The sequence below is a fragment of the Bacillus rossius genome, chromosome 2, assembly GCF_032445375.1.
Source record: "Bacillus rossius redtenbacheri isolate Brsri chromosome 2, Brsri_v3, whole genome shotgun sequence".
In the NCBI taxonomy this organism is placed as follows: domain Eukaryota; kingdom Metazoa; phylum Arthropoda; class Insecta; order Phasmatodea; family Bacillidae; genus Bacillus; species Bacillus rossius.
The window spans coordinates 31,419,838-31,441,167 of NC_086331.1; the positions used below are offsets into that span (position 1 = coordinate 31,419,838).

The following is a 21,330-nucleotide window of genomic DNA, read 5'->3' on the forward strand; positions in this document are numbered from 1 at the left end:
AGAATGTGGTCACCGTACTGCTGCACCCTCACAATTTGCCATGACTCTTAGAAAAAGTTACAGTGTTTTGTTAAAAGTAACATTTATTACATTTTAGTCCCGCCTGTACACAAACGTGTAAAGTATTTAAAAACATCTATATTATTTTATGCTGTAAAGAGATATTTTTAATGAGAATTTAAGGAATAATGCATTTTTTTAGTTATTTTTCTTCAAAAACATAATATAAATTTAACTTTTTATGAGAAAGAACCTATAAGCTGTTAATTTGGTTTCAAATGCCTTTGTAAACAACCTTTTATATATTTAATATAAACATTTGGTTCTGTTATAGCCTAGAATATGATTTAATGGAATACTTAAAATTTATCGCAACAGCAGCTAAGAATATTTTCTCGTGTAAAATAATTGTTTCTTAGTATTGAATAAATTAAGTGTTTTCTGAATTACTACAGATGTAATAATATTGTCAATAGACACTACTTTATAGTCTGAAAAAGATAGAAATATATAAAAAATAATAAATTTTATTATATTTTTTTTATGACGTACAAAATAAATTTTTAGTGTAAATAATCCATATGATTAAATAAAAGAACGCAACTAATCTATGTTAGCCGTATAGTTTTACTCTGGTAACAGTGCGCGCAATTAACTGTGACTGCAAACTAATAGTGAGGCGCTCTCGTCGAGTGTATTCTCATTGATGAAAACCCTTGTTTTATGTGCTTTAAGTCATTAAAGACTATTGTAGGGTATTTCTATGTTACGATTAGTTTCCCATGTCACCGCCCAACTAGCATTGCGAATTTCCCTTACGGTATAATTGTTTGTTTTTTAATGATTTTTATGTTACCATTTATGGCAAATTAGTGTTGATACATCCCTAAAGATGTACACAAATACGTACGCTTCACCAGTAAAAATATTCATAACTATACAATGAACTGTAAACCACAAAATATTCGTAATTATACAATAGACTGTAAATCACTTCGTAACTGTACAATATAGGCTACTGTAAACCAAAAAAATATTCGTAACCATACAATATACTGTAGACCACAAAATATTCGGTACTATACAATATACTGTAAACAAGAAAATGGGTCCAGTATCATTTTTGTACAAAAAAAATTGTTTAATCATAACTCTAGCTCGAAATTTTTTAGGAAGTAAAAATATACTTTGAAATTGAGAAAACGTCATTACTTTACTTAAAAGTTTATTTCAAAAATGAAAAGCGTTTTTATCAGCTCACAGATTTATGTCTAGCTACCTACTGAGATTTTATTGTTTCAATCTAAAAAAAAGTTAACTGTTTTGCATGAACATTAGGTACAAAATGTGCCAGTGTTCAGGAAATTTCTTCAAGTGTTTGAAAATTGTGGTTATTGAAATCCAAACACATACTTTAATCTATTTTATAATAACTTTATCAAATAAATCGTTTTGTGAATCAGAGTTTTTAAATTCTTTTGAACCAGGCTGAATAACCTACTCTAATATACCTAATGAATTATAAATTTAGTTTAACATTCCCGTAAAAAATCAAGACTTTTATACTTGGTCACGAGGAAAATTATTTTTGTTTCTATTGGAAATTTAATGGGAAGCATAATACTTAAGAAATTAATAAAATACCTCTTATAATTTTGCAAATTTTTCAAACGTGGTTCGATATATTTAGAAACGTATAGTATGATTTTGGCCTTATAAAGCACACCTTGTTTAGATATATTTCTTCAATTTGGTGTAATCCTAGGAAAATTCCAAAAGAACATGAATAGTTATTATATATTTTTACAATAGTGACATATTTTTAAGGTAAATTAATGAAAGTATTTAGTGTTTTTAATAATTACGTAGTTATTTTGTTCCTAAAATTACTTACAACTTAAAGGTTATTTACCTATTTAAGTCTTGATCCTTATTTGGCCTCTTACCAAATAAACATTCATTGCTGGATGTGTAGATATTTTTCCTTTCAGAAATAAAACTGCCGTAAATTTATAATTAAAAATATTAAGCCATACATGCAGTAACCAAAACAAAAAAGGAATTTGACAACTATTTATGTGTCAATCTTTATTTTTATAAATATCATGTTTTTTCTTATATCTTTGTTCTTATAGACAATTAAATGTAATTAATAAACAGGGAAGCTATTTAAAAACATCAGTTTTTGATTTATTTAAATTTTATAGAACATTTTAGCAGTGAAATCCATTTTTTTTAGAAACAAATGGAAACATCGCAAATAAAAGCCTCCAGGAAGTGTAAATCCTCTTCTTCCTTCTTCCGCAAAAAAAAATCTAACCATATTAATGCGCGTCAAATTGCCGTCTCTTTTTCGCGTAATAAACTTCAAAGTGCGTGTGTTGCTTTTAAAACGGTTAAATCAGTGGGGGAGGAAAAAAAAATTGCCACGGGACTGCCTCTTGCCGGTCTAAATAGACAGACGGTGTCGGCTAATAAGCCAGACCCTTCGCCCATTCCACAGTCCACCGAGTGCCTTTTCCCCTTTTTTTTCCGGCCCGGGATCACACGACTCATTTAAGCTAAAAGAGATCCGGTAGAAGAAAAAAAAGTGTTGAAAACGAGGGGAAAAAAGGTAGCGTGGGAATATTTACACTGGCGGAATGCCAGAAACATCTCCAAGTCCGGACATTTTATTCCTACTCCCCCTCCCTTAAAAAATAATAAGTTTCCTGGCGTTTTTCATGCCCTCTTTTCGTGGCCACAAGAGAATAAAAATCAAACCTTTGTTTCAAAACAAAAATGCAAAATAAATTGGAATTAAGGTTTTTTTCCTTTTACGTTTACATTAAAACAATTCTATGGCTTTTAACGAGAACATGTTTAGTGGAAGAAAGAATTTAAATATTATTAACGTAACAATAACACTGCATTTCAGTGTGCAGTATTAGGAAATTCATAAAACTGGGCTGGTTGAAGTGATGTGTTTTTGTTAAATATTTTATTTTCCACCTAATGTTTTGTACCATGCACTTTTTGGTTAAAGATGTTTAAAGGAAAGAAATGTAATAATTTATTAAAACAATACTTAAAGACGAAATGATTAGACGTTCTAGTCTATTATAAGTGTATTAAATTTATCGTCATTTAATAATTGTGTTTTGGGGTAATATGACTGTTCCAATATCTCAGTACAAAAAAGTACACTGAAAAACTAATGGAATAAATAAAATAACTAGAGTCCCGGAAATTTCGCGGATTCCTCTGGCCTCAGAATAGAATTCAAAGTTATAGGTGTGCTCGCCCATGTTTACTTTCCCATTGGTTGATTTCTTAGCGGGAACATTTTTATCCTTGTTATTTGGCACTACCTGATTCGCTTACTTCTCTCCTAGCTGGACATCATTGGCTCACGGTCGTATAGGGGCGTGTCGAGATAACTGCGGTCCAATCATGAACACAGATCGAGAGTGTGGAGATTTGCATTCTAGTTTGCGACTAAATGAATCCGCGAAAATTCCGTGGCTCTAAAAATAACCAAAGTAAACTAGCCTATAATACGAAGCTGATAGACGGAAACATTTCATTAACTGTTAACAGATTAACATTCTTTTGTGGATTCATTTCACTCCAGACCAGACTCAAATCACCTAAAAATATTCAAACCTATTTAAAAATTGTTCAATGGTCATTATAGAACGCACATACTCTGGCTGCATACATGCAATGATTATGGACTGGAACATTTCGAGGGTTCAATGACCTATAGGATAGACTTCACGATCCCCTACATACTCGGGCAAATGCCACATGCTTAGACACCTGTAAAATTTGTGGATTCATTTCGCGATAGGATAGAGTCCAAATACTTTTGACATTATTTTGCTTAAGTGATTGGGCCACAGTTTATCTGAAGGACTCTGGGCCAATGAAAAATCGTTAACAGAAGAATTAGCGAATCACGATCATTACAGTCAATAGGTGTTACGAGTCGGTAACCAATCAGCAGATATAATTTGCACGAGTGCGTAGAGGATCATGGAGTCTATCCTTTAGGGATTTGAAATCGCGAATTTTACAGGTCTTTACACATGCTCATTGATAGAGACCCGGAAATTTCGCGGATTCTTCTGACCTCAGGAAAGAATTCAAAGTTATAGGTGTGCTCGACCCATGTTTACTTTCCCATTGGTTGATTTCTTAGCGAGAAAATGTTTATCCTTGTTATTCGGCACTACCTGATTCGCTTACTTCTCTCCTAGCTGGGCATCATTGGCCCATGGTCGTAGACGGGCGTGTCCAAACAACTGCTGGCCAATCATGAACACAGTGCGAGAGTGTGAAGGTTTGCATTCTAGCTTGCGACTAAAGGAATCCGCAAAATTTCCGGGTCTCTACTCATTGACTTGTGAGAACTGTCTTCCGATTCGATACTTCTTTGGGTCGAAAGTTTTTCATTGGCTCAAAATCCTTCAGATAAACTTTTAGCCATTCACAGAAGCAATGCGAAGGTACATGTGTTTGGATTCTAGCATTAACGCGAAATATAGCCGAGAAATTTTTCGGTCTCTAGTAATGGGTAGAGACCTGTAAAATTCGCGGATTCATTTCGCGATAGGATAGAGTCCAAATACTCTTGACATTATTTTGCTTCAGTGATTGGGCCACAGTTTATCTGAAGGACTCTGGGCCAATGAAAAATCTTTAACAGAAGAATTAGCGAATCACGATCATTCCAGTCAACAGGTGTTACAAGTCGGTAACCAATCAGCAGATGTAATTTGCACGAGTGCGTAGAGGATCATGGAGTCTATCCTTTAGGGATTTGAAATCGCGAATTTTACAGGTCTCTAGTAATGGGGTAATCAAATCTTCTCGTTGTTTATAGCTGGCTGGCCTAGGATAAAAGGGTGGATCTAGATTACTGTAGTCAAATCATGAGCGTGAAACAGATAAGTATATGCGCTTCAAGTCTACTTTGCTACGCAGTGAATCCGCTGTTAACACCACTCTATAACATCGCACTGCACGTATGTGAAATGTGTGTGTATGCTAGCAGTTATAGGGAGCACCTGTGGCCAAGCACATACGTCTTAATTCCGTGCTTGGCATATTCTGAATTCATCATTTGCAGCAACAAGAACTTACTGCGAGGCATTTGATAGATTCATGCCAGCACCCAATCATGAGTCTACTACCTCCTTAACCGATCGAAGTAGGACCACAATGATTTTTTACATATCATGAATGACAAACCTCTAAAGATCTGCAAAATTCGCGTTCTTTTTTGGGCCGCAGGTTAGGCTCCACAAACTTGTGGAGAATAAAGCCGATGTCACGTGTTCATTGGCTGCAGCCAAGATCCACCATCTCTCCGGGTGGCACGTGATTACGTAAAAAAAAAATTGAAGTAAATTTAGGGGCTATTAATAGAGCCACGGAATTTTCGCGGATTCATTTAGTCGCAAGCTAGAATGCAAACCTCCACACTGTCGCACTGTGTTCATGATTGGACCGCAGTTATCTTGACACGCCCCTCTACAACCGTGAGCCAACGTTGTCCAGCTAGGAGAGAAGTAAGCGAATCAGGTAGTGCCAAATAACAAGGATAAAAATGTTCTCGCTAAGAAATCAACAAATGGGAAAGTAAACATGGGTCGAGCACACCTATAACTTTGAATTCTATCCTGAGGCCAGAGGAATCCGTGAAATTTCCGGGACTCTAGCTATTAATATTCGCGGGTGCAATGATCATAGGCTAGCCTTCACAGTACTCTGTTTACTCGGGGAAATGCCACCTGCTCATTGGCTGCTGACATTTCAGATGTCTCAACAGGGTAGCCTGTGATTAGATGCATCTTTGGTTCATGGTCTCTCGTTTTCCCAGAGTCCTCTAGGGATAGGGGCATGCAGATTTCGCGAAAATATTTCGAGACTAGATTAAAGTTAAAACACTGTAGCACAGTCTGTGTTTCGTGATTACGTGAGTTTCTCCCAGGTACATATAGATTGTAACAACACCAATCACAGTGATTCAGTGCGGAAGTAAACGCGTCCTGAGTGACTCGGTCAAATAAGGCAACGACTTCTCTCGCAGACGGCCGCCAATCACAAGAAAGAAGCCACAGGTGCGGGTATACCTTGTTACAGTCTAATAAGTGTCCAAATCTTTTCGCGAAAAATGTCTGCCCCTATCTATGGATAGCCTATCGTGAATTAATTTCACGTATTTTTCCGGTCTTTAGGTATTAGTAGAGACCTGCAAAATTCGCGATTTCAAATCCCTAAAGGATAGACTCCATGATCCTCTATGCACTCGTGCAAATTACATCTGCTGATTGGTTACCGACTCGTAACACCTGTTGACTGGAATGATCGTGATTCGCTAAGTCTTCTGTTGAAGATTTTTCATTGGCCCAGAGTCCTTCAGATAAACTGTGGCCCAATCACTGAAGCAAAATCATGTCAAAAGTATTTGCACTCTATCCTATCGCGAAATGAATCCGCGAACTTTACAGGTCTCTAGGTATTAGTCATTGGCTTAAAAACGTATTATGTGCCAATAAGAAACCATAAAATATTTCAATTACTCAGGAATATATTTGGTTAGCTAAAATAGTGATAGAAAAATATAATCACAAATTTTAAAATACCTCAGGAAACTGGCATTACATTAATTATAATAAATATTCTCCTTCCAAATTACCAATCGATTTAATACCACAGTGGTAGAGTGCGTGCTTTTTAACCTCAAGGGACTGGGATTAAATCTCATCATTGGAATTTTTTATAATTTTTAATAACATTACTCTATAATAATTAGAGACCTGCACAATTCGCGGATTTATTCGGTGATAGGCTAGAATTCATACACTTATACCTCTTAGATAATTTTGCTATTGGCTTACTGTTCATCTGGACAAATCTAAACCAGTTATAAACCCTCAACCAAAGAAGGATCGAATCACAGACAAACCAGCTGAGACGACTAACAAGTCGGCAGCCAATGAACTTGCGTTATTTGCCCCAGTGTACAGGTGTATGTGAAGTCTATCCTGAAGGCCATTGAAACCGCGAATTTTGCAGGTCTCTAATAATAATGTATATTTTAATTATGAATCAGTTCAATAAGGTTAACGTTAGCTATCATTAATTATTTATAGACTGATTACAGTCGTTTAAGCAAAAACATATATAATAACATATACTTAGTGTTATAATATGTGTTTTAAAATAATTCGTAAAATATTTTATTGATGCCATATAAATATAAATTCTAAATTATGCGGAAACTTTATAGTATTAACAGATTGATGGATTTCAATAAGATGGACAGTATTTTAATAAAAGTCCTTGTCGAAAATAAGGTACAAAGACGGGGTTTAGAATTTGTCATTTTTTTTTTCGCTTTTAACGGATCTGTTTATATTAGTTTAAAATTTTAATTTGTTTCGTTCTGCCTACTGCGGGTAATGGCGGCAGGCCACGTTTACAATTCAGGCTGCGAATTCTAGCGGCGGACGTGTACCAGCCTTCGGAAGCACTTTAGACCATGTCCACAAATCGTATACAGTTTTTCAACTAATTTGTCGTGATGGACCTGCAGTCAAAGTTGGTCTTTCGAATTCCGACTCTACCTGTGTGTGTGTGTGTGTGTGTGTGTATATATATATATATATATATATATATATATATATATATATACATATATATAATTATTAGAGACCTGCAAAATTCGCGGATTTATTCGGTGATAGGCTAGAATTCAAACACATATACCTCTTAGATAATTTTGCTATTGGCTTACTGTTCATCTGGACGAATCTCAACCAGTTATAAACCCTCAACCAAAGAAGGATCGAATCACAGACAAACCAGCTGAGACGACTTACAAGTCAGCCGCCAATGAACTTGCGTTATTTTCCCGATTGTACAGGGGTATGTGCAGTCTATCCTGAAGGCCTTCGAAACCGCGAATTTTGCAGGTCTCTAATAATTATTTATATTACTGTAAGCCCATACGAATGCGTGTCCTGCAGATGTGTGTGTGTGTGTTCATGGACGTTGGCGAAGGCGGTCGCCACTTCGTACGTGGCAGCCGAACGCCACATTTTACCCGCTCTTTGCCGCTAGGTAAAAGCAGGTATGGTAATGCGCGCACACGGAATCCACCCTTATCGTGCAGCCGGGTCCTTTGGAGGAATTGACCGCCTTCCATGAGGATGGAAGAAGACATGGTAAGAAATACTCCCCGCAGGGGTGTTCATATGCCTTAAGGATCTGATCTACAACTGCCCGTAGTTATTTCCTTTAAGGAAATTGAACCCTTAATTTTAAAACAAACGCAAAAAAAATTATACACATATTCAAGGCAATTTATATTTAAAACCTACAGTCATTTTCATTTCGCAGGAACAATTTCGTTGCTCGGCGAAGGGGAAGTGGCGTTGGAATTATATATATGTATATATGTGTGTGTGTGTGTTTCCCTTCAGCCGCAATTTGATGATGAAGGTTTCCCGGAAGTCCCGCGGGACCAGCGAGGGTAGAACGCTTCCGTCCGTCCCTACTCTCCCATCACACTTCCGACAGCACGAGTCACGTGACTGACAGGTGACGAGCTCGTGCTCGCTCAAAGGGTGGCGCGGCAGTAGTCCTACCGTCGTTTCACCCACAGCCGCACACCTACCGTCGTTTCACCCACAGCCAGCACACCTACCGTCGTTTCACCCACAGCCAGCACACCTACCGTCGTTTCACCCACAGCCAGCAGACCTACCGTCGTTTCACCCACAGTCAGCACACCTACCGTCGTTTCACCCACAATCAGCAGACCTAACGTCGTTTCACCCACAGCCAGCACACCTACCGTCGTTTCTCCCACAGCCAGCACACCTACCGTCGTTTCACCCACAGCCAGCACACCTACCGTCGTTTCACCCACAGCCAGCACACCTACCGTCGTTTCACCCACAGTCAGCAGACCTACCGTCGTTTCACCCACAGTCAGCACACCTACCGTCGTTTCACCCACAATCAGCAGACCTAACGTCGTTTCACCCACAGCCAGCAGACCTACCGTCGTTTCACCCACAGTCAGCAGACCTACCGTCGTTTCACCCACAGCCAGCAGACCTACCGTCGTTTCACCCACAGTCAGCACACCTACCGTCGTTTCACCCACAGTCAGCAGACCTACCGTCGTTTGACCCACAGCCAGCACACCTACCGTCGTTTCACCCACAGTCAGCAGACCTACCGTCGTTTCACCCACAGCCGCACACCTACCGTCGTTTCACTCACAGCCAGCAGACCTACCGTCGTTTCACCCACAGCCAGCAGACCTACCGTCGTTTCACCAACAGCCAGCAGACCTACCGTCGTTTCACCCACAGCCAGCACACCTACCGTCGTTTCACCAACAGCCAGCAGACCTACCGTCGTTTCACCCACAGCCAACAGACCTACCGTCGTTTCACCCACAGCCAGTAGACCTATCGTCGTTTCACCCATAGCCGCACACCTACCGTCGTTTCACCCACAGCCAGCAGACCTACCGTCGTTTCACCCATAGCCGCACACCTACCGTCGTTTCACCCACAGCCAGCAGACCTACCGTCGTTTCACCATCAGCCAGCAGACCTACCATCGTTTCACCCACAGCCAGCACACCTGCCGTCGTTTCACCAACAGCCAGCCGACCTACCGTCGTTTCACCCACATCCAGCAGACCTACCGTCGTTTCACCCACAGCCAGCAGACCTACCATCGTTTCACCCACAGCCAGCACACCTACCGTCTTTTCACCCACAGTCAGCAGACCTACCGTCGTTTCACCCACAGCCAGCACACCTACCGTCGTTTCACCCACAGCCAGCAGACCTACCGTCGTTTCACCCACAGCCGCACACCTACCGTCGTTTCACTCACAGCCAGCAGACCTTCCGTCGTTTCACCCACAGCCAGCAGACCTACCGTCGTTTCACTCACAGCCAGCAGACCTACCGTCGTTTCACCCACAGCCAGCAGACCTACCGTCTTTTGACACACAGTTAGCAAACATAGAGACGTTTGAATGACAGTCAGCAGAAAAAAAATCGTTTGATAGACATATAGCAGAATTCTATTCCTTTAACTTATAGTTACCAGAACTAAAATCGTTTGAGCGATTGTCGGCAGTCATAAAATATTCTGATAGACAGGCAGCAGACTAAAATCGTTTGACTGACAGTCAGCAGACATTAAAAATAGTTTGACCAGCTGTCAATAGACCTAAAATCTTTTGTTCAACAGACATCTTCCTTAAATCGTATTACCGGAAGACATTTGCTATAAACTTTATTTGACCTACAGTCACTTCATTTCAAGTCGTTTCTCTGACATTTTAGACAATGACTTCGGTCCAATGACTGTTTCCTGTTAAATGTAGAGTCTCGTGTGTTGATAGTCCTCCTTTCCACTACCTGATTTAATGAATTTTGTCACTTTACAGGTCTTCATTTTATATTTACGATAAACACTTTTCATATATATAGTTTTTTAAGTTGATTAACTTTCACAAAATAAAAATAGAAACTAATTTTTTTTGTTTTTAGCGTTTAAAGGTTCGCTATTAACAGTAATCTTGCAGTACAACCGAGAATTACTTATTTATAGAACCACGATTATTTTACGAATTCACGGGGTAGCAAAATAGACATGAAACACATTTACAAACATCTGCTTAACGTCGATGATTGCACTGCAGTTCTCTTGACACACCCTCGACAATCTTAGGACAGTTATTGGCCTAAACAAGGAATATGTGGTAACTAAATCGCCTGTAACCCACCAAAGCATGTGACATTGTTATCGACAAAAGAGCACTCTGAATAATAAAATTTTCGTCCTATCGTTCGCTCCTGTAACTCTAAGAGTTTGCGTTTCCGGTCTTTGTTCTTTAACAAAATTAAAACAGTAGTTCTCGCATTCTCTGCTAACCATTTGCAACCACCCTTCATGTTACTAGTACGTAACACTAGTATGTTGTTCATGGGTTTCTGCTCTACTAATTGTTATCATGGCTGGGTTTGCACAGCTAATACGGGAGTATATACTCATCTCAAAATCTTGTAATGTTCCGAAAACTATCCGACTAGATTAACTTATTAAATTGTGATATGTTCACTGATAGGATTAATCAAACCCTATAACATGCCAAAAAAAAAACAACAGAATTTGTCATTTATATCTCAAACGAATCACTAAGCAGAAATAGCAGACCTTGTTTATGTAGTAACGAACATCACCTAAACTATAGACTAAGGATTATATTTACCCATAAATTACACCCAAAGTGAACTCAATTACTTATCTCGGGGTTTCAATGGGTATAAGTAATTACACAAAATAGACATAAAACCTTAATGACATTCTTATCAGGCACAATATAACTTAAAATTTAAATCACCATCATTAATAGTCTAACATATTGTCTTCAAATTTTCTTTCATTATTCATTTGGTTGTTTCCAAACATCCATAGGATCCTCCAACATGGAGATTGAAAAATTATGAAAACAATTATAAAAATAATAAGATAAAGAATAATACGACAACACTAATTGACTGTTTAGAGAAATAATTAAAATATTGATATACTATATCAATCTCACTTGTTCATTTTAGATGGGGTTCATTTACTCGCTTATGATTATAAGAGACCCGGAAATTTCGCAGATTCGTCTGGCTTCAGAGTAGAATTTAAGGTAGTAATTGTGTTCAACCCATGTTTGCTTTCCCATTGGTTGATTTCTTAGCGAGAGCATGTTTATCCTCGTTAATTGGCACTACCCGATTCGCTTACTTATCTCCTAGCTGGGCGTTGTTGGCTCACGGTCATAGAGGGGCGTGTCCAAGTAACTGCGGGCCAATCATGAACACAGTGCGAGAGTGTAAAGGTTTGCATTCTAACTTGCGACTAAATCAATGCGCGAAATTTCCGTGTCTCTAATTATTATACTCAAGAGGGTAGAGCTATTATTAATATTATTATTATTTTGTTTTAGAACGAGAGCTGCTGCGAATGTGTAGGGGGGCTCCGGAACGAGCATCGGGGTGGAAACAAACAACCGGTTTCTCATCGTGAGTGCAGCAAAAAACATATATAAACTACTTAAATGTTTATTTTGGATTAAAAGTATATCTATGTACGAATTTCACTGTGAGTTTCATTTCTTGAAAAATACCTAGCTCAAACTTTATTCGTTAATATTCAAGCTAAGCATTAGAAAAAAAAAACTATTTTAAAAATTGGCAAACACAACATCTAGGTCTAATTATTACTAATAAAGGACCAAAATCCTGACAATGACGTAAATACAAATGATATTTAAGGGTACGTTGAACAATAAGAAAAAATGAACCATTGTTTTGTATTACGAAAAGTGATAATAATGTAACGTTATATAGGCCAACTGGTTGATGATGTGGTGAAAAGCTGGCATCGTGTTTACGACAGGAAATTAACGCTTAAATTTAGGTAAAAAATTATTATAAGTAATTTTTAGTTTTTTTTTAATAATTCCAAAAAGTTTTGAACCGAGGACACAAAATTCCTATGCATTTTTTATAATTATCTATACATTCGGTGCTTTCGAACCAAGTACTCTGAAGTCAAAAGGGTAAGTACTTTTGTTTCTAATATATATAATTTTAAATACTAAATCATGTTTAATGTTAAAATTCAAAATGGTGGTCCTAAATATGACGGATCCAAGATGACTACTAATAATAAATGTTTAAAAAATATTCCTTATTATTTTTTAGGTAAATATTTTTTCATGATGTATAATTTCACTCGAAGTATTAAATTTCAGTGTTGGAAGGCCCTATATATAGTTTTTTAAGATTAAAGTTCAAGGTCAATGTCACCAAAATCCATGTTTGCGGCCGGTCATTAAGCCGCTTCATGCTCCACAGCCTGAAGACTGTTCTCGGAGCGGCTGCTACATACCACTGACGTTATGTACGTCACAAACCGCGTTTTCATTGGCAAGAAAGCACCTATCGCCAACCACATCTAATAGTGCAAGAAAGTACCTTTCACCGACCACAGCCAACAGTAAATCTATTTGCACAAAAAACTGATCAAGTGTGTTAAATAATCACAGTTAACCTATTAAATTAACATGTAGTCACGATTATTATTTTACGAATACCCTGGGTAGCAAAGTAGACTTGAAACACATATACATCTGCTACAGGTTGCTGTTTGGACTTCAGTGTCCCTGTTTCGCCTTTGACGATATGAACAAGTTATAAAAAAGAGAAGAAGTGGTTAGTTAACCAGTCGTGTGTATCTACCAAAGGATGTGACCTTATTCCTATCGACCAATGACCACCCTAAAAAGGTTTGATAATGTACAGGAATGTTAAGTATAGCCTGAAGCGAAATGAATCCGTGAAATAATCGGGACTCTGCCTTTACACGGCAGAAAACTTGTAGTATTTTAGATAGCGGTGGCCTTATTTTCGGACTAAAAAATAATTCGCCATTTTGAAGACATTTATAGGTAGTACTCTACAATTCTCAAAGTACTCAGATAATTACCACCAGTTTATTGGCTACTGACATGTTGGACCAGTTTATTAGGTTTGCCTGTGGTTCGGTATTTTTTTTTCCTTAAGTGTTTCTTATTGGTTCCAATCGCAGAAGCATCTTGAATTCAAACGTTTAGATATTTAGCCTATCACTAGAGACCGGAAAAATTCGCGGATTCATTTCGCGATATGCTAGAATGCAAATAATTGTATTTTTATGCAACTTCTGCCATTGGTTCCCTGTTAACCTGGAGGACTGTAGGCCAATTATAGACCCTCAGTCAAAGCAGTAACGAATCACGAGTCTCCCAATTGAGACGCCTCACAAGTCAGCAGCCAATGAACAGGCGACGTTTGCCCGAGTGTGCACAGGATCGTGGAGTCTAGCCTGGAGGTCATTGAACCCGCGAATTTTTCCAGTCCCTACCTATCAAGGAATGAAAAAGGCTTTTTTTTCTTACTCTGTTAATAAAGATTTTTTAATCATAATCGTCAAAATAATCTTCTTAATAAATATTTTTGTCACCTTCTATAAACTTAAATTTTTTATAATTTAACTTACATAAATTACTGCTATACATAAAAATGCGCCCTAACCACTGTAAAATTTGTGTAACTACATTTTAGTTAGCAGTAAATAAACTATCTGTAACTATAATATGTGTAACCTTCTTACAATAGACCTGACAGCACAAAACAAACTCTATTTCCCTGTAATAAAATCACGTCACGCAGTAAGAATGTAACGTCTTTAATTCCACCTTAACCGATTTAAAATATTTATGTTTATCATTATAAATTACGTATTATTAGATAATGGAATAATTCGTGGATTTATTCCGTGAGAAGCTAAAATTCTAATATTTGTACTTTTGCGCTAATCCTGATACCTATTAGCTTACAGTTTATCTGGGGAATCTGGGCCAATGAAAGACCATCAACCAAAGAAGTGCCAAATCACAGGCTACCCAGTTCAGACATGTTTCAAGTCAGCAGCCAATGAGCAGGAGTAAGCAGAGGACTGTGGAGACTAGCCTATAGGTAGAGACCTGTAAAATTCGCGGATTCATTTCGCGATAGGATAGAGTCCAAATACTTTTGACATTATTTTGCATCAGTGATTGGGCCACAGTTTATCTGAAGGACTCTGGGCCAATGAAAACTCTTTAACAGAAGAATTAGCGAATCACGATCATTCCAGTCAACAGGTGTTACGAGTCGGTAACCAATCAGCAGATGTAATTTGCACGAGTGCATAGAGGATCATGGAGTCTATCCTTTAGGGATTTGAAATCGCGACTTTTACAGGTCTCTACCTACCTATAGGTTATTGAACGCGCGAATCTTTCTAATCTCAGAAGATGAAGTTAGAGACGTAAATATAAATAAGGGAAAGAGACTGAGTTAGAAAGTGTCAGAGATAGTGTGTTAGGGAGAGAGATTAAGTTAGAGAGATGAATAGTGAGAGATATAGGGAGTGATAGAGAGGTAGATAGAGATAACTACCGTTACCAGTCCTAGCCAATGAAGAAAGAACCTTTGCACAAATAAATGCAATCCTTAGGAGTATAACAAACAGTCCAAATCATCCGGGTCATGCAGGTGTTTCTAAGAATAATGAAGGACTGAAATCGCTCATGTTCTCTCTACCTCGTATACGTCACATGCTGGTGCACTGCATGTGGCTAGGGTTTCAAAAGCCCGAGTATATTCGCCGAGTAACTTAAACAATAATGTAATGAATACAGAACCTAAAATTTCACTTTTTATTTGAATTTACGATAGATTGCAAAAAAATACACATTTGAATGAAGTTCTCTTTGGATCATAGGTATTAGACACATTTCGAAAGACATGAAACCAATCACACCGGTTAAATATTCATATGACCAAATTATACTCTATACGTAGGGGCAGGCATTTTTCGTGAAAAAAACCTGAACGTCTACACTGCAACAAGGTATAACCGCACCAGTGGTTTCCTCTTTCAGAGTGGCGGCCGTCTGCGAGAGAAGTCGTCCGTCGCCTTGTTTTACCGAAACACTCAGGACGTGTTTGATTCCGCACTGACTTAATGTGATTGGTGCTAAAATAATCGACACGTACCTGAAAGAAACTAACCCAATCACGGAACACAGACGGTGCTACATTGTTTTGACTTTCAGTTAGTCTTGGAATCTTTTCGCGAAATTAGCATGCCCCTATCAAAGTATACTGACAATATGCAGAAGCCACTGAACTAAAGACACCGACTTTTTTTATGTAAATGTATGTAGAGTTAAGCCTGGTGCCAGAAAGTAAGGCGAATTTTGTATGTCTCCACTAATAAAGTTAACATAGTTCTTTGGTTTGATTTTTGCCCTTAAAAACCACAAATTTCTGAAACATTTCTGAAAAATTTATTTCGAAAATCTTTTCCAATTTTGGGTTCCTGACTGCTGGCATTTATTTTAGCATAAATGTTATATAAGAGAAAAATGAAAGTTTTAGTCTTTACTTTTTAAATTATATTCAGGTTATTTATTCTATGTAAACCAGCAATAGGTAGTTCCCAAAAAATCCTGCTCAAGATTTTAATGAATATTACATAGAATATTATTATTTACTAGCTAAACCCGGCCACGCTTTGCTGTGGCACAGTTTAATATTAATTCATTGTTTAATTTAATATTTTACTGTGCATGGCTGTGGAATGTAATAGAAGAAATAAAAATGTGTTTAGCTTAAATATTTTTATTGTAAAGCTAATGGAAGGACTACATTCCTTGTTTTCCCATTTTTTGCATAAACATATAGATCAGATGGTTTACCGACTCTGGAGCACCCGACACATGAGAGAAGCATTCATTTTCTAAATTCAAACCGCACACTTGCAAAGATTGTCCTTGTGCTTTATTGATGGTCATAGCGAACGCAAGGCGTATTGGAAATTGAAGTCGTTTGAACTCGAACGCCATATCTGTCGGAATAAGTGGCATTCGTGGAAGTAATACGTCTTCACCTTTATGAAGTCCAATCAAAATTGTTGCTTCAATAAGATTATCCATTAATTTTTTAACTACTAATCGTGTACCATTACATAATTTAGGCTGACAGATATTTCGAAGCAATATAATTGGCACACCAATTTTCAAATTCAAAATATGTGGTGGTAATCCTGGAACATCGAGTGCATTGAGAAATTCCGTTGGAAAGTTCACTGCTTCATTTTGGTGCACTACTGAATCAATAGATTTGTATGTCATTGTTTCACCTTCGATTCTGTTTATAATACTATTGTTCATATCGTGTACGTCAACATTTTTAGCCGCTAGAATGGCTCTTTCGCTCAACCATGCATGATTTTTGAATTTTGTTTCGATGTTTTGGAATACCTTGTCTACTAATTCCTCTTTTGAATCTACGATGTTGCATAAATCAGATAATAAGCTGATTTTTCCTGTTTCTGGATTTGTAGTTCTATGAATTATTATTCCTATAGAATTATGTTACGTGAAAATGAAGAAAACCATATTCTGAAATGCCGTCTGCTCTTCCACCAGTACATCGTCGACATGTACGCGAAAATAGAGTCGGAACGACTACTATTCATTAGGCTCAATCAAACAAAGCTGAGATCAGAAGAATATGTACATTTGAGAGATGCTGTTATAAATGATGGTGATATAAGTAACATAGGCAAGATGACAATATTGCCTGCAACATATACTGGTAGTCCACGACATATGCACGAATATGCGCAGGACGCTCTTACATATGTGCGAAAATATGGTCGTCCTGATCTTTTCATTACATTTACATGTAATCCAGCATGGGATGAAATAAAAGAGTTACTTTTCCCTGGACAATATAAATTAACCATAACAATTATTTTATAACTCATTCATTAGATATTCATAATTTTTAACGCTAATAAATAAACTCTAATTTTTTGGCATTTCTTAAGTAAAAATATACAATTTTTATCCCATTTTTACGTTAATATTTTTAATATTGTAATTAAAATTAATATTTTTATGTACAAAATGAGGAGTGGACGTAGTTATAAAATAATATTCATGGATTTTATTTTTTAAATCTTAAATTTTTTCTTAATACAATGAAATATTAGTTCTGTAATTATTGTTCCGTTCATAATTGTTTACACAGAATGTATTGAAAAAAAAATTAAGTCAATTTATATAAAACCTTCTATGAAAGTTATACTGACTGTTTCATTGATAAAATTACTAAGAAATATATAAAAAAATATAAGTTTTAAAAGCGAATAAAAATTTATAATTAACCAAAATAAACTCAAAATAAACAAATGTATACTTTTAAAACATGTAAATAAATTAATTAAAATGTGAAGTTTTTATTGTAAACAAATAAATATGAAAAACACATTTCCAGTGTCACATGCTGTGCGATGCCCAGAAACATAAAACTTCTGCAATATTTTATGAGAAAAAGCAGCTAATAATAGGGTAGCTCATCTCACAACGATAGAATGTGGTTAAGTGTCGAAAAACGTGTCTTAGTTAATATATATACTTTAAGAGGATTTTTCGGCCTTGACAATTTTCGCACAACACAGAAAACACGATTTTTCATACTTTGGCACCATAAGGTTTAATGATAGTAGCCTACATAATTCATATTTCCAGTGAAAAAATAAAGTTAAATTATTTCCAAGATAAAAAAACTATATGAATACAAAATTCTGAAAATAGTGTTTCATTAAATCACAATTTTTTTATAAAACATAAGTTTACTCACTTTACAGATGAAATCCAACCAATTCCATTCTTTAATTAAACATTTATAAATGATACCATACACATAAACTGGTCACAATGACACATTTTGTGCTTAATCAATATTTGGCTTATTAGAAAACAAAACAAAAGTGTTAAAAGATTATTGTTGGAAAAATCAACAAACACATTTTGCTATGACAACAGGGTTGATATGACAACCGGTTTGATATATCAACAATTATCATAACAACGTACGTGATTATAACAAATTATAATAGCAATATATAAGATATAAGCTATAAGATAAGAATTATTTAATTTTCAAATGTATTGTACGAAATGTATTTTTTAATTTAAACGTATTTTTATCAATAGAGTCGAAAGAATATACTTTCAAATTAAATAAAGTTTTTTATTCTTTCTTGAAATATATATATATATACATATTTGTGTAAATTATAGTCGTCAAAGCACAATGGTCGAGTAGCCTGATGTGCTTGAACGTGGACAGGTCCACATCATCGTCTAGGCAGATCACCGCAGGAGTCCCTCAAGGGTCTACGCTTTCCCCTCTGTTATTTTCCCTATATACACATGATATTCCTAAGCCCCCCGAATGCACGATTGTCATGTACGCGGACGATACCGCGCTGATGGTTCGCCATCATGATCCCGTATTAATTAAAGCCAGGCTGACCGCGGCCATTAACACAGTCAATAACTATTTTATTTCCTGGGGCATACTCCCTAACCCTACCAAAACTGATGCCATCTTTTTCACTAGACGACGCCCCCGTCTGCCCCCAGCACTGTTCGTGGGAGGCGCAGTGATCAAGTGGAGCGATACAGTGAAATACCTAGGTGTGACACTGGATCGCACACTGCGCTTCTCACCACACTTCTCGTCTGCCACTGCCCGGGCCTACCGCGCATATAACTCGCTGTCCGCCATTCTCCGCCCCCACAGCCCCCTACCAGACATGGACAGAGTGCGCCTCTTCAAGGCGTACATTGTACCTATTTTGCTTTACTCCTCAGTAATATTTGCACATGTACCCGACACCCGTTTCCACCAAATAAAAACATGCTTCAATAAATTACTCAGAGCAACACTCGGGAAATACAAACATGTAACCAACATACAGCTCCATGCCCTCGCAGACACACAACCACCACGCTCACTTGTAATACAATACGCAGACAGATTCTTTAAGAAAGCAGCACAACACCCGTCTACACTTGTACGAAACATCGGCAAACACAACATCACCAGACCTCACCCTCATAAACTCATCACAGAATACCACCCAGGCAGGCCACCCTGACTGGGCAGTTCTCAAGAATCTTAACATCGGTCAAGAAGATCAGTGCAGTGCAACGGACGCCCACCACAGTGCCGGTGCGACGCACTACCAATGAACGCCGCCCATAGCGACATTGCCAGAAATTAAGTGTATATATATTGAGTTATCTATCTACCTGTATGCTTTCATCTTTTCCTCCCTTTTCTCAAATTTAATTAATGTGTATAGTGTATATGAGTGAAGAATAACTTCCATACCCCAAACATAGAGCCCCGGGGCTCCAGACAAAACCAAAGGTTTTAAACTTTTCCTTTGTATATACCGCTTATATTTTTCTGTTAACCTCTGTGAATTTTGTATATACCAGCAAAGTGTAACTTGTATTTAATAATAATGTATTTTTAGGCAAAAGAGCACTGTGTGCTGGCGTGTCTTGTAAACCATTGTCAAATAACTGTGAAGTGTAAAAATGTATAATAAAAATCTTTTGAATTGAATTGAATTGAATTGAACTTCGACAATATGGTACAGCATCGTCGAGCGTGGTCACAACTAAGTTGGGTGACCATGATATTTAGTTATAGAAACTTTTTTTTCCGACTTTTCCGGTGGATTTTCCCAAACTTTTATTTCATATAAACACTCTTCTGTTAAGATGCAATGTTCTGTAAAAATTTCAATCCAAACCATCGTATACTTTCCGAGTTTTGCGGCCAAATACATACGGAAGCTAAATTTTTATATATATAGATGTTCCATATATATTGGTTAAACACAACTATGTACAACTATTACTAATACTCGCTTACACTTTAGACTAAGTAGGAATAATGTGAAACGTTAGAAACAACGCAAATTTTAAATTTAAAAATTTCGTATTAAATAAACAATAGCTATATAAAACTATTTTTTTATATTTTGGCTCTACAAAAAATAACTATTATAATGAGATAAATATCTATAAAACACAATTTAAAATAATGTAACTCATAAAAAACTATATCTAGGTCAACGAATTTTTGTAAATAGAAATAAAGTTAAATATTTTTCTTATATAAAAATTAGTCGGAATTATGTCTTGACACAAAAAATTTCTTAAATAAATAAATGAAATATTTTTTAATATGTTATTTTTTTAAACTAAATTTAAAGTTCATCCTAGCAATTTTGCCCATTTATTTTTTTTTATAATAATTACACTGACCTTTCATTTTGGCGAGGAATGAGTATCAACCTTAATGGCTGTAAGAATTCACATAGTAATGAACATTTCTGATAGCAGAACTACTTCAATTTGTTATTATAATCCAAAATTAACTATAAATTTTTACTCATTTAGATAAATTCTTTTTAACAAGAACGTCAATTTTTTATTATTAAATAAGTCTTTTCGTTTTCTTTATCTTCCTTTTGCATGGAATGCAATAAATGCAATAAAAAAAATGTTACTCCGTAACATAATTTTCCAGAAGATGTGGTTTAATTTTAGTAACTAGTTTTGTAGGTAGGAATGACATTTTTCATTTGTAATTTGCATTAAAACATAAAAACTTAAGGTCAGATTAACTTATCTTCAACCATTTATAATGAAATCAGTTTCAACAAAACGTTAAGCAGAGAATTTTTTTTAATATATATTTTTCCTTGGCCACTTATTTTGCGCGTGTTAGTGAGTGTGTCGTTAAAAGTCAAGAAAATGTTGTATATGGCTACAGTAACCATAGA

General features: G+C 36.5%; 1 long non-coding RNA gene across 1 annotated transcript in view; it reads right to left on the reverse strand.

Annotated features, from left to right (window-relative positions):
* Positions 1-21,330, reverse strand: part of LOC134529932 (uncharacterized) — a 60,717-nt gene that overhangs the window by 20,628 nt on the left and 18,759 nt on the right. The window lies entirely within an intron of this gene.